The following is a 16,318-nucleotide window of genomic DNA, read 5'->3' on the forward strand; positions in this document are numbered from 1 at the left end:
ATTGTGTTATTTCTTTATAGCAGTCTTTTGAAATGTTTCAGATTTTGTTTTTACATTATAAAGATATTTGTTTGGTTTTTAGCTATCATACTTGAAATTGATGCTCATAAAAATAAAGGATACATGTTATAAATTTGGACATAACCAGAATTTCAAAAATAAAGTCAGTGCTTTGAAGACGGGAAAAATATTTCACTAATGAATTCAATGTCTTGTGAATTTTTTAAAATACAAGAAAATAAGTAATACCTTATAAAAAATAAAGTAGGAGATCCTGCTCTTGTTGTAAATTATATACTTAATATAACATCTTTCTTCTTTAATGTTTCAGGGAAAAAAACATTTGTTCCAGAAGAAAATAATGAAAATTAAATTAAATATAAAATTGTGTTGTTTGTGAAACCACTTACAATAGAAATGACTTTTTGAAATATATATGGGCTTATTTCAAAATTTTCAAAGCAGAGTGTATCATAAATTAATTTTATACAAGGATAAATTACACATTGGTATTCTAGGCATCTGTTTCGTCATCTGCTTGACTAGATTCTAATTATGAGTTTTAAGCTGGACAACCTGCCAATGGTAGAATTATTACACTTAAGATATTAACAGAAGTATTTCTTAAACATTTGGTTTACACACAACTTACCAGAGGCATTTTATTTGATCACAATTTATACACTTAATGCAATTTTTGTAACTGCACATAAATCCATTTGATTGAATTGTGTATTCATATGGAATGCTTGCAGGTCTAGTAGAAGGTAAGCAGTTCCCTTTTTGTAAAAATAAATATTACCTGCAAGTTTTATTTTTCCATCTTTAAAATTATATGTTAGGTTTGGAAATAAATATTCTCATCTTAAAATGGAGAATATAAAAACATTTGGAATTCTTATTTCCAAGAATTCCAATTCTTATTTCTAGCTATTCTGTGCTTTTATCCACAAATAAGAATTTCCTTTTCCTTAATCAGACTGTGTTTAGGAGATGTTATCATGAGGAATAATATCTGCACATATCTAATGGGGCTTTTGACACATTCACATGTTTAAAAAGAAAATGTTTTTCTTAAACTTATTTTAAGAGAAATATGTACTCACATTGAAAATTTAGAAAATAGGCGATGAAGGAGAAAATAGTACCTATTCATAATTTCATCAGCCATGGATAACTGCTGTTGACATTTTGTCACATTTCTTTCCCACTTTTATATATACTTATACAATTTTTTTCACTAATTTAAATAGACATAAAATGAACATTTTTATACATTCCTCTTTGTTCACATTTCTGATTATATTCTTAGGTTAAGTTCCCAGAAAAGGAAATACATTGTTAATGTCCACTGGATTATTCTCACCTGCACACAAACTTCTCTGATATTTCCCTTCTTAGGAGCACTTCCTTGACCCCCGTGATCCTCTCTGGGTACATCACTCGTTCCTGTTATTCTTTACAGAAGAATTACCAGAGTTATCTTTACACGTGGTCTCCACTTTCCATCTCTCCTTAGCTCCTACTGGTCAAATGTTTTTCCCCTCTACTCTCTTGAAAGGTCACCAGTGACTTCATCCATGTTGTCATATCCAAAGGGCTCTTCTCTGTTCTCTCAGCAGCATTCAATGTAGTTACCCACTCCCTTCTCTGGAAATACTTTCTTTTCTTGGTTTCTGTATCACTAAACCATCCCGTGAAACACACAGCAGGATGTATATCATGCTTTCTAAAGCTGGGCAAAGAGAGACGGAATTTAAGAAATGCCCATGGGCTTCCTCCCAAGTGACCATGAGGTGTGGCAACAGAGCACAGCAACATCACGACAATCAGAAGCCCTCTCCATCTCATTCTCACATTTTGCAGGTGTGTCCCTGCCAGCACAACGAGGGGACGTCGGGGCCTGGAGTACCAGGCGTGGGCAAATTGGAAGCAGGGTAGGAAAAGTAGATAAATCACTTCCTTCAGGAGCTCCTCATATTTGTTGAAAATAAACAGACTCTGCCAAAACTACCTTGGAGAAGAGAACTTTCAAACTTTTACTTTTGTCACGGGACTGAACCATTACCACGCCAAACATGGCCAAATGGGTCTTTTAAGGCTTTATAAATGGGTGACAGTCTTACGAATGTAGGTTAGACTCATAGACTTTGCCCGGAATGTCCTTTAGGCATTGACCATAATTCAGGTTCAAAGTCTGTTTCTGAACCCACTTCATCTTAGACAATCCTGTTATACTGTTTATACTAGATGCTGTTATTGCACTAATATATCCTAGAAGCAAACTAATTAAGTGCTTTTTGATTTGAATGAAGTAAGTACAGTTAAAGAGACTAGATTCTAATTTGCTTTTAAAGTTAACGGAGTCACAGGCTGGAGGGAAGCAAAGGTGTTGACGGAGAAGCTCAGTGGGGACAGAAAGACTCCACCCTCCCCCCAAATTAGGCTGCTTTCTTTGCTGGAGAAGGACACTTGTTAATTATGAAATACTCATAAATCTGCCTCAACTTAAGTGCCCACGAGCCGAGGATAATGGAAGGAAAAACAATTTAAATCACATTATGTAGCAAGCAACTGAATAATGTATTTTATCCTGTCTCCGTGCATTTCATCTCCTCAAGGCCACAGAGGTGCTCCTGCAACTTCAAATGGCAGAAGGAAAACACACTTTTGGTTTATATTGTTCTCTATGATTCATGGTTTTTTAGTAGTAAACAGTTTGCTTCAAGAAGATTTTTCCTTTTCCATGCCTGCTGCCGATTTATGGTTTGTTTTTCTGAAGGGCTTTGAAAATGTTGAAGCTGCTAAATATATAGTTATCTCTGAATGTTTTCTGAAATTTTAGGAGAATTTCTAGGGCCAACACTTTTACAGAAATCCAAACCATATCTTAAAAAAATTTTAACAGCATGAACAATAGTTATGGAATGTCTTACTTTCAAGGATAAAACCTTGTTATTTTACCTCTTCTGGGTACTATTAAAATCCAAGGGAAGAAAAAAACCAATTTTTTACTTTGGTGTATTTTGTTTTACTCTTCTAATATTTTAAAGTGGAATTACAATAGTAATCAATCAGGTGTGCAGGCCCCAGTATAAGAAGAACTCCCACTATCGGAGAGAAAAGGAATGAGCCACTCAGGTCAGAGAAAAACTATACTTTTGAGTAGAACAATCTCACCCCTGCTGAAGTAAAATAACTCCTTGAATGTGATTAATAACTATTGAAGTTCCTGTACAAGTAGGAATTATTGCATCTAAGAGTCATGGACATTTACAGCTGAAAGGGTCCGTAAAGATAATTTAGCCCAACCTCTTCATTTTTCATAGATGGAGGCACAGAGAGAATGAAAGACTAACCAAAGGTCACGCGGCTAGAACCAGAATCAAATTCCCTACCTTCACTGGAGTGAAATTAAAAAGACATTAATTAAATTCCATTGCAGGCGATATTGCAGACTAAATGTTCAGAAGAAAGGAAAATTGTTGTATAATTTTGTTTCAAGTATTTTATAATGCATGGTTGAGCTGGCAGAAAAGTACAAATATTAAGAAGGGCAAAAATGATAAGAAAGTGTGAATTTAGAGTGGCATGTAAGTGCTGGAATCGGGTGTTTGTCCATGGTATTTGCCAATCCCTGGGGGCCAAGAACTTGGGATTTAAAGAGCCACATACAAAATCTGGAGCTTTGAGCAGAGTGGGGATTTGGACAAGTCTTTTTCAATACTTTTTGGTCACATAAAGCTAGAAATTATAAAGGACGTTAACCTCAGTAATAGGGTAAAATAGAAAACCATCACCATTTGAAGGGAGAGAGCTAGCACACTTATCTCAAATTTGACTCTGAGTGTCAGAGGAAACACAGGTTTCCCCAGAAGATTCCTAATATTCAGGTAAGTGTGGTATAAGAATACATACTTCCTGTGCGGTAAAATTTATTTCCAAGTGATCAAGGGTTGGCAGTGTCCCCAAGGATACAGCAGAAGCAAACCACATGCTCTCTGAACGCTTTCAAACCAAGCCTTACATCATTCCTGCAATTAAAGTTCCAAGGAACTAATCAAAGGAGGAAAGAAATCTCCACAAGAGAGACATAGAAGAAAACAAGTGAGAAAAACATACTTGAAGTGACTTCAGATATTGAAATAATCAGATACAGAATAAGTTCTGTATCTGATGGTTCCAGATCTGATCTTTTATTATGTTAAAAAAAAAGATATTAAAGCATGAATGATTAGATCAATATGAAAAAAATATATATAAACAGGACTTTCAAGAATTAAAAATATAGCGCTTGAAGTTGAAATTCAATGGAACCATGCAAAAATGAAAGCAAGAAGAAAAGTCCCATTTACAATAGCATAAAAAAATACTTAGGAATAAATTTAACAAAAGAAATGCAAAACTATAAAACTCTGAAAACTATAAAACATTGCTTAACGAAATTAAAGAAGACCTAAATAAGTGGAAAGACATCCCAAGTTCTTTGTTCAGAAGACTTAATGCTGTTAAAGTGGCAATATGCCCTAAATTGATCTGTGGATTCAATGCAAACAAAATTACAGCTGGCTTTTTTTGCAGAAATTAACAAGATGATCCTAAAATTTGTGTGTAAATTCAAGGGACCTAAAATAGACCAAAAAGTATTGAAAAAGAACAACATTGGAGAACTCTCATTTCCTGATTTCAAAACTTATTACAAAGTTACAGTAATAAAGACAGGGTGGTACTAGCATAAGGGTAGACACAGAAGGATAGAATAGGTCAATGGAATAGAATTGAGGGTACAGAAATAAATCCTCACATTTACAGTCAACTGATCTTTGGCAAGGATGCCAAGACCATTCAATGGGGGGGAAAATAATCTTTTCACAAATAGTGCTGCAACAACTGGATATCATATGCAAATGAATAAAATTGGACTCCTACTTTATAACATATACAAAAATTAACTCAAAAATGGTTCAAAGACCTCAATGTAAGAGCTAAAATTTTATAGTCTTAGAATGAAACATAGATGTAAGTGCTTCACGACCTTAGGTTAGGTAATGTTTTCTTTGATATGACATTAAAAGTACAAGCAACCGGAGAAAAAATAGGTAAGTTCATCAAAACTAAAATTTTTTTGTGCTTCAAAGGACACCACAAAAATGAAAATACAACCTATAGAATGGGAAAAAAATTTGCTAATCACTTATCTGATAAAGGATTTGTATATAGAATATATAAAGAATGCTCACAATAATAAAATGACAAGTGACAATGAGCAAAAGATTTGAAGAGAAATTTCTTAAGGTGTATGATGACATGAAAATATTCTCAACAAAAGAAACCACTGGCCATCAGGGAAATGAGAATAAAAACAACAATGATATACAACTTTATACCCAAAATTATGGCTACAATTTTTTTAAGAGGTAGATGCTAACAAGTGTTGGTGAGGACGTGCAGAAACTGGCACACTTACATAACGCTAATGAGATTGAAAAATAGTGCACTGGCTTTGGAAATGAGTTTGGGAGTTTTTCAAAATATTAACATAGGATTACCATATGATCCAGCAGTTCCACTCTATATACATATATAGGTATACCTATATATAGATATATACCCAAGAGAAATTAAAATATATGTTTACCTGAAAAGTTGTACAGGAATGCTCATAGCAGCATTATATGTAATAACGAATAAGTAGAAACAACCAAATATCCATGAAGTGATGAATGCATAAATAAAAGGGCTTATATCCCTACAATAGAAAATTACCCAGCAATAAAAAAAATGATGTACCAATATATGCTACAACATGGATGACTCTTGAAAATGTTATGAAAATGAAAGAAGCCAATAACAAAAGACTATATTGAATTATTACATTTATATGAAATATTCAGAATAGGAAAATTTATAGAAGCAGAATGTAGATTGCCTAGGACTAGGCCTGGAAAGATTGAGGACATGGGAAATAACTGCTAATGGATATGGGATTTCTTTGGGGGATGATGAAAATATCCTAAAATTGATTGTGGTGGTGGTTACACAACTCTGCGAATATACAGAAAATCATTGAATTGTACACTTTAAATTGGTGAATTTTTTGGTATGCAACTTATATATCAATAAATCTGTTTAAAAAAGTCAATGGATGTAGAAAGGCAAAGAGGATTCCAGTTCCAGGCAAAATGGAATAAGTACATGCCACTCTCTCTCCTCTGCTAAATGCAACTATAAAAACTGGGAAAATGCATGGAAAATCTATTTGAGGACTCTGAAAACTAAATAGTACTAGGCAAACTGGAGAAGAAGACCAGAATTCTAGATACCACCAAAAAAGCAGTTAATTCACCATTTTTCCTCTGGTATCTTCCAGCCTGAAGGCAATGCAGCATGAAATCCAGAATTGGGAACTGAGGACCAGATGGAACATCTTCAGAAGAAAACTTCTACTTCTGCCTCAAGGAGCAGAAGGAGTACAGAAATACCCATTTCTTTTCCTTCACTTCATTCAATCACGCTCATGTCTCCAAATAACAATCAGGCGGCATACAAATGGGATATTGTGAATAGAACTGTAAAGACTTTGAAAATAGAGCTGACATTAGAACCCATCCACAGAAAGCAGGTTGGATGGACCCTGCAGCCTGAACGTAACCAGGTCAACTGCCTACTGACACAAAAATGTCAACATTCTCCACAGGATTTAAATGAGACATAGAGTCTTGTAACATAATATTAAAAATATCCAGGACATAACCTAAAATTTCTCAATATGTGAAGAAGCAAGACAATTTCAACTTTCACAGGGAAGGAAAATCAACAGATGCCAATGCTAACATGACACAGATGTTGGAAGGATCTGAGGAAGACTTGAAAGCAGCTACTATACAAATATCCCAACCAGCTATTGTGAATATTCTGGAAACAAATGGAAAAATAACCTCAACAAGGAAATAAAAGATATAAAGAAGGACCAAGTTGAAATTTTAAAACTGAAAAAATAAAGTAATCAAGAGCAAGGCAGGGATGGCCACTCTTACCATTCCTATTGACCATAGTACTGGAAGTCTTAGCTAGTACAGTAAGGCAAGACAGATTAGATATAGATAGATAGATAGATAGACAGACAGATAGATATAGGAAGGTAGCATACCGATTGAAAAGTAAGAAATAAAACTGTCCCTATTTGCACAAGGCATGATTGTCTACAATAAAAATCTCAAGGAATGTACAAAAACATTTCTAGTAATCATATGGAAAGTCACAGGATAAGATACCAGGTCAACACACACATAACTGAATCATCTTTCTATATAGTAGAAATGTACTGAAAACTTTTTTTAAAGTACCATCTACAATAGCTCCAAAACTCAAAAAAGAAAAATTTAGGAACAGATATAGCAAAACTACAAAATATGCTTGTTGAACACCACAAAATACTGGGCAAATACGAGCAAAAGATTTGAGTTCACAATAGGAGAGATACAAATGGCAGATAAGCACATGAAAAGATAATCTCATTAGTGACATGCAAATTAAAATAAAAATGAGATTCTGTCATACACCTACCAGAATGGCTACAATTTTTTTTAAAAACTGACAATACCAAGGGCTGACAAGGATTTGGAATAACTGAAACTGTCATACACCACTGAGAGAAATGCAAAGTTGTGCACCCACTTTGTGCACCCACTAAAAAGAGTTTTTTAGGTTTGTATACAACTAACCGTACACTCATTGTACAACCCAGGATTACCAAGTAAAATGTTGGCAAGTGTTACCCTAGACGACCAATACAGCCAGATGCTCCTTAGGAGAGAGAGGTAACCAGAGAGACAAATCTGCTTCAGTCCCAGATGTATAGGAATGACTCATAGTCTGACGTCCATACTTAAGTTACTTAAGTCATTTTCCCTCCAGAGATGATTATATGCCACAGTGATGACAGGAACATTGGAAATGATTGATTATTGTGTTTTTCATTGTAAATTATCCCATCATGTTTCTGGTTTGCCGCTCCATTTCTTGTTAGTATCATTTGCCTGATCACTTCTACGTGAACTGATTAAGCCATTTCTGAAACTGAAAATTCGAGAACTGGTCTGTAAGACGCGGCCTGCCAGTCAGTTACACTGTAGTAAAGGGCTGTTCTGCGAGGTCATACAGGATGCCAGGGCTCTTTAATCCATTGGACACCATAAGCACAGTGCCTGGGGCCTATATCCTTTTCATGGTACTATGAAATGTTTGTGATTTTAAAAAGAGAGATTTCATATCTTGAAGGAGAACTGCTGAATCAAATTAATAAATTTTAACAAATGTTTGACGAAATATCTATAGAATACAAAATTATGTCAACTAATCATCTGCATCTAAACTCAACACTTGTAAGATACAAGTATATGTAATATGAGATGTGGTGGGAGACTGCCTGGGAGGAGTGCCAAGGACCCACAGAGATTTAAAAACAGCAGGCACTTGAATCGTTGTTTTGTTTGACACCGTGAATAATATTGGAAAACACTTTTCCTTAATTACTTATCCTCTGTGGGCTTCAGTTTCCTCATCTGCCCATTGGATTTGAACTATAATCCCACTGAGGCTCACCAGCTGTAATGAGTTTAATGCATGGTCCAGCATCCCAGCCACCTTCCTCAGAAGGTCTGAGTCTCGGTGCCATGATTTCCAAGCTCTAGGAGAAGTCTGTGGCGGCTACACCTTGCACCTGCATGGCCTTGGCTCCTTAGACAGCAGTTCTCAGACTTTGACCTGAGAATCACTCAGGTCTATTTTTTGTTGTTGCTTTTTGGGGGTTTTTTGGCCATGCAGCACAGCTTGCGGGGATCTCACTTCCCCAACCAGAGACTGAACCTGGGCCATGGCAGTGAAAGCCCAGAATCCTAACCACTATGCCACCAGGGAACTCCCTGGGTCTATGTTTAAAATGCAGATTCCACAGCTCCTCTGCCAGATATTTTGATTTGTTAATCTTGAATTGAGCCCAAGAATTGCACTTTAAGCAAACTTGCCAGGTTATTCTGTTGCAGATGATCTGTTTGAAATACACTAAACTATCAAGATTAATAATACCACAGACTGACTGAATTAATGTATTGCTGAAGAGCCACTACATCATTGCACTGTGTCCTTTGTTTTGGAGAAAAACAGACAATCAAAAGAAACTTTTGTGCAAGGAACTTTGAATGTGCTAAGTTCCTTTAGAAAAAGTGTTGCAGAGGAAAGGGTTACACAGTGAAAGGAGTTTTCTCTCTAAATAGATTTTTTTTTTGAACTTGTTTAATTGTCTATGAGGGCTTCCCCAAGCTAGAAGATATGCATCGTAGGCTGAAATTTCCCAAATTGATGACATCCAGATGGGACTCCTTTATACTGCTGTGGAGTAGTCAAGAAAATGCCAGAGAAAATGATATAATTCAAAGGAAAGAAGAGACAGAAGAATTAGGGAGAGGATAATAGTTTGTAGTTTGAGCCTAATCCAGAGATTAGGGGGGACTTGCATTGTATGAGTCTAAGTGGATCCGCTCATTCAGAACTCAGGTGTTGTCATTTATCTTGAGTGTTAGGAGGCCATGGTGGTGTTGTGAGAGTGAAGTGGATACAAATCCATTGGGTGCAAGTCTAGCTCTGACATTTGCAGACGATGTAATCTGGGGCAAGCTGCTCAGTCCATTGGAGCTTCATTTTCCTCAGCCCTAAAATGACATAAAAGTGACCCGTATTATGAGCTTGTTGTAAAAATTGAAATAACACATGCAAAAATCCATTATAAAATTTGTCTTATCCAAGTTAGGGAATCCTTAATTTTACGAAGTAATTTGCAATTTACCCCAGCTAAAATAATTAGATTATATTTTCTCATAAGTATGGCAAAAAGAACACTGCAACTTGAAACCCAAAGTTTTGGAAACTATGGGGGTTTTGCACCACCATGTAAACCTGAGATTTTAGGCAGTGAACAATAGAGTAAATAAAATAAAAATTCTCAAGAAATGGACTTTTGTTGTTGTTTGGGGAAAAGAATAGAAAATTTCTCATGGAAGCAATATCAAAGGCATCCCTCCACCCCAAATCACACTTATTATATAACTAAATAAGTGTCAAGAGTTTCTGTAAAGCAATCAAGCAAAGCCATGCATTCAGGGTCCGCTGAGCCAAAGAGGCTTGGGTATAATTTAATGAGTTTAATAGATGGTCCAACATCTTAGTCTCCCTTCTCTGAAAGCCTGAATCTGAGTGCAGAGATTTCCAAGTGCTTATTCTGGAGAACACAAATTCTATTTGACCTCAGAATGTCTTCATTTTATGAAGCTTTTTACAGCTATCATTGAATATATGCTTGACCAGCATTTTTATTATTGAGAGAAAGGCTTTTGGTCCATGATTCATTCAGACAACTCTTGATAATTGACCATAGTATTAACTACAGAAAAAAAAGCATTCTAGTGGTACAGAGTCCAATTTCAGTATTGACATAAGAGGATGCAAAGGTGTTCAGATCAAGTGAAAAGATCAAGAGAATCATGAAGAGATGTGGGTACATATGAGGGTGTGCTTGGGCAGGGGTGGTGATGGATAGGGTATCCACAAGTTACACCTGTTTCCTGGAGCAATTGAACTCCTTTCAGTCTCAGAAGCGTGCTCAATTTTGCAATAAATTATGGGTCACTTTAATGATAGGTCAGATTGGAATTGTGAGTTTACTCTGCCTGGTGTGGTAAATGCAATCACTGAATTTTTCCCTATCCCAACTGTGGTCTTTTCACTCCTGGTCCCTGACCCTTTATGACTCTTTCAAGGAAGTCTCTAGCTCCTGTGACATCAGACTTCACCATCCCCCAAAGCAACTTGAAAACAGTTGAGGCCTTCATAAGAACCCTCACTCAACTTTTAGTAGCATTCACATTTCAAGCACACAGCAGGAAAGCAGTAGGCTAACGTAGCAAAATTATACCAGCATACCACACACAAGACACAATTCCAAACCTTAGTTAAAATAATTTGTGCATCTGGATTAAGATGCTGTGGGGGTTTTTTATTTGTTTGTGTTTATCTAAATGTTTTAGATCCACTTCTCTGGCCCTGTGCAGGGTTACATGGTTAGAAGTACTCTGCAATCCCCCACTCCTCATTTTACCAGAAAAAACTCATTCATATTTGTTTCATGTGTTGGGCATTCTATGTAGCGTCTTATATTAGAAACAAAGTGTTCCCTTGCTTTTAAAAAAATTGCCACTGCCCAATTTAAGGATGCTGTTGTTAGATGCAGTGGAGACAGTTGGCATCTTTCTGACAACTCCTACCCTTCTTACTACCTAGTTTGGCAGGAATTGCAGCTAGAGGCAATCAGGGACAGTCCCCAAGAAGGCATAACTGAGTAACACTATTGTCTTTTTCCCAATAATTCTGTTTGGGAGACTGTCATTATAGGGTTCCTGGTAATTGTATCATTTTTATAATGGTGTCTTTACAGCTCTGTTCATGTGATTGTCCTTTTCTAATCGCAACTCATAAGATGACTGGATGGGAAAATGAGTTTACTTGGATTTAAGTATTTCTTCAAGAATATTAGTTGAATAGTAACTCTTTTGGTGATCCCTGGATGACATAAGTGTTTTCACGTGTTTGGTTTTTTAAAAGAACATAATTACATTTGAACTTTATTTTGAACTTTGTATCTTGGAAACCAATTGCTTATTATGCGCTGAGTTCTATTCTAAGTACTTCATGTATATTAACTAATGTAGTCCTCCAATAATCCTATAAGAAACATCATTATTGTTACTTTTTGTTTTACAAATGAGAAACTGAGCTATACACAGTTTAAGTGACTTGCCAAAGGTCATAGAGCTAGTAAGTAGAGGAGTTGAGATATAACCCAGTCAGTACAGCTCCAAAGGTGGAGCTCTTAACTACCAATCTGGGCTGCCTCTATAAAGAAGGGATCTCATGTAGTGTAGAGCATTTGCCAATCCAACAACACTCCTCTATTTCTTTTTTTTCCTTTTTTTTGGCTGCACTGCGCAGCTTGCGGGACCTTAATTCCCTGACCAGGGATTGAACCCTGGCCCCAGCAGTGAAAGCTCCAAGTCCTAACCACAGAACCACAGGGAATTCCCTATTTCTTCCTTCTTAACAGGGCCTCAATTGTCTTGGACTTTTCACTACATCTCATACATTCAGTTTCCTCAGGGAAGACTGACTCCATCCTTTGGGATGGAACTAATTAGTCTAAGGATGGTCCGTTCCCCATCACTGTGTGTAGGTCAGGGATGGGCATGACCCAATGAGATGTGACGAAGTATTTTCTAGGACTAGGACAGTTCTTCCTCACTCTTCTGGAGAGAGCCTATTGAAGCCCCTGGGTGTGCTTGTGAATAGATGTGAGCCCGGGAGATACTGCTGTCATCTGGCTCCCAGCTCCGGAATGAGGTCAATACATGGAGCTGAAGAAAGCCAAGGAAATCATGGCATCTTGGAGCTGGGACCACTGGGTTAATTCAACCTCTGTGGTATATACCAGGCCTGGATGTCTAATTATGTGACCCAATTAATTTCAGTCTTCATCAAGGCATCAAGTTGACCCTTGATGGTTTTAGAATATGACTTATGCACAATGGGCTTGTCATTCCTGAAGTCTGTAACAAGTGCTCTTGTGCTTGTTTTTCTTTTGTTTGTGACAGCATGAGTCACAGTGAAACATCTATGTAAGCTCAGCCATCAGTATGAAGCACATAACAGGAGACAACTAGTGTCGTTCAAACACATGTACTGTGTGTTTCCCCCTTATAAAGATACCATCCTCAGTGCATTCATGGTGAACGTCATCAACAATTCACTGTGATCTGTACCTACTTTTGGAAAGCTTCTATGATTCCAAGAGGTGGTGGAGGGCAATTAATAACTTCATATTTCAAAAGTTATATTTGTAGTCATGAGGAACTATTTAAAGTTCATTTTGTCAGTGAATTTACATCTAAAGCGCTGAATGTATATGTGAAAGCCCTCAGACCTCTTGAAGAATGCTTTATTTTGGAGTATACAGCATATATAGTGTGCAATTTCCTTTCATATTTGAACGTTTTTCACTGGAGCAAAAAGAGATTATTCTGAATCATTTTTAAGAGGAAGATGAAATTTATGATAAGATGTACACTATTGGAACCACAGATGATAATTTGATGAATAAAAATTTTCAACAAACAAGATGTTCCATATTTATTAACATGTTCAATAGTCTATCTTAAGTCATATGTTAACTGCTGATAGTAGAGACGAACTTTTTACAGACAGAATTAATCTATGGACCATTGAATTCTGATAGTTCTGAAAGTTAATTCAGTAAGAGGTGAAATTAGTGTCCCTAAAATTTACTGGGTATTCCTAAATTGACTAGGTAGCTTAAACAACAGAAATTTATTTTCTCACATTTCTGGAGTCTAGAAGTCTGAGATCAAGGTGTCAGCAGGGTTGGTTTCCTCTGAGGGCCATGAAGGAAGGATCTATGCCAGACATCTCTCCTTGGCTTGTAGATGGTCATCTTCCTCTGTGTTTTCCCATGGTCTTCTCTCGGTACTTATCTATGCCCTAACCTCCTCTTCTTGTAAGGATGCAACTCAGACTGGATTAGGGTTCACCCCAATGACAGTATTTAACCTCAGTTACCTCTTTAAAGACCCATCTCCAAAAAAAGTCACATTCTGAGGTATTAGGATGTCAACATATGGATTTTGAGTGGACACAATTCAGCCCATAACAATTGACAACAAAAAAGTTAAAAAACATATTTTTTTAAATCAAGACACAATCTAATTTAAACATGAGCTCTGACTGAGGTAGTTTGTCATCCTTAGAAAGTGAAGCTTTTAAAATGTTTTTCTACTTTCTTAACATTTGTTTGGGGTTGACAAATTCTATCAAAAGGTTTTATTTTTACTAAACCAAGTAGCAAATAGAGATCACACCAGGGGGAAATAAGATATAATTTTAATTACCAATTTTCATTTCTATTAATTATAAGCCTGTCAATGTCATTCTAATTTAAACCAGCAATCCCTCCTTTCTAATGATTTCTTAATGATCCTGAAACCATGAAGCTGTGTCAGGGCTTCAGAGCAGTTTCTGATCCTTGGGGCCTCATCTGCTGTGCACTGGATGCATCTCAGTGGGAGAAGGGGCTCCTAGGGGTTCGTGTGGAGGGCACAGACAGCCCAGGGACCCCCAGAGTGGGGGAGTCCAATTTCATAAATGAGTTGAATGTGGTCAGGTTTTTGAAACTGCAAATGCATATTATTAACTTGAATGTCCTTAGAGTCCATAGCTCTAATCTTTGTTATCACTCATCTTTATCAAGTAAAGAGCCTTTGAGCACCCAACACTATGTGAAAGTATAGTTTTATTTTTAAATTTACAAATATCACAAAAATGGAAATGATAAAAACAAATACAAATGACTTATCTAATATTTTCTTCTTGCCCCTCCTTGTTCTGTCATGCACATTTCCCAGGGAGTAGATGCCCCATTTTGGAGACTATTGCCTCAGATGCTTTATGACGTCAGTCCAGGTGTGGACATGGATATGGATGGGCACTTGGAAGGGATATACAAGTCATTTGTTGAAAAGGGAAGGTGTGTGTGCAGATTTCTCACCGTCCATCTGGCTTTCTCCAGGTCCACAGAGTCCACAGGTGGATGGGACAAATGTTCCCTGATCGCTAGTGGTCTTTTCTTATTTTCTCACCTTTGAACCCACAACCTTAAATGAAATGAATAGTTTACTGGTTTAATGCTAATTCTATTAAGAGACTCCTCCTAAAACTGACCTTATTTCCTGGCTGCACGCTCCCGTAGAACGTGCCGCAGCTGCCATTTCTCTTGTGGACATCTTTATGTAGCCTCTACAGAGATGAGCTTGGAAAGAGGCTATTCAAAGTCTGAGGAAGAAGGCATGATTCCCATGGCCTTCTAAATTGGGAAAATCTTCCATTGGAAGCTTATATTTTCTCAGAAGCCAGTAAAACTGATGACCACAGTGTGGCCCTGGCTCTGCTACTCACTCTGTTTCCAGAACCAGGTTTGTATATTATCATGAGCTGCATGGCTTTGGAAGATGAGTCTTCTGGATCAGTCTCTCAAAAAAACCCAAAAAACAAACTCAGCAGGTGGTCTCTCCATACTTACTTTGACTTGCTGTTTTCCTAATACTTATCAGCAGGGAAATGACATGGACTTATTTTGGTGATCATTTTGAAATGTATAGAAATATCAAATCACTATGTTGTGTAACAGGAACTAACATAGTGTTGTAGGTCAATTATACTTCAAAAACAAACAAACCATCAAAATCATAGAAAAAGAGATCAGATTTGTGGTTACCAGAGGCGAGGGGGGGTGTGTGTGTGAGGGGAGGGGGAATTGGATGAAGGCAGTCAATAGATCCAAACTCCAGTTATAAGACAGATAAGCACTAAGGATGTAATGTATAACATGATAAATATAATTAACACTGCTGTTTGTTACATATGAGCGTTGTTAAGAGCATAAATCCTAAGAGTTCTCAACACAAGGAAAAATTTTTTTTCTATTTCTTTAATTCTGTATCTGTATGAGACGATGAATGTTCACTAAACTTACTGTGAGAATCACTTTATGATGCATGTGAGTCAAATCATTATGCTGTACACCCTAAACTTATACAGTGCTGTATGTCAATTACATCTCCACAAAACTGAAAGGAAAAAATCTAACAGTAAAAAAAAAATATATTTCTTTCTAAAAAGGTAAGAAACAAGATTATGAAAATATCAATAAAATACAGTTATTCCCTTTCTAAACTACATATTTCAATTTTAGATAGTATTCATTGTCACTCTGCCAAGAAAAATGAGATTCACACTCATACTTCCATCTACCTCTCTTCCCCACCATTCCAGTTTTCATTACTCACTGTATTATTTTCATTTTGACAGATGTCAAAATCTCTAAATGTTCGAAGGTTTTACTACTTGCAAACTAACAAGTTAGGCTGCCATTGCTGAGAGAAGACACAAGACTCCTGGGTCAGAAACAAAGGACTTTATTACTCATGAAACAAGCAGCATGAATCAGCATATTTGCATCAATTCCTCTTGCCCTCAAGTCCCATGAAGGCAATTCAGATGGGCCCAGATAGATACCTGTACATGCAATGAGTTGCATCACAGGAGAGGAACCATGAACTTAGGAATCCTAATTTTTTCTAATGAGCAGTAAGCATGGCTGCCCTCTGCTGCATAGGGATTCACTATGTCTATCTTCCAAGGC

This window comes from Balaenoptera physalus (assembly GCF_965194825.1).
Source record: "Balaenoptera physalus genome assembly, chromosome: 9".
NCBI classification, from domain to species: domain Eukaryota; kingdom Metazoa; phylum Chordata; class Mammalia; order Artiodactyla; family Balaenopteridae; genus Balaenoptera; species Balaenoptera physalus.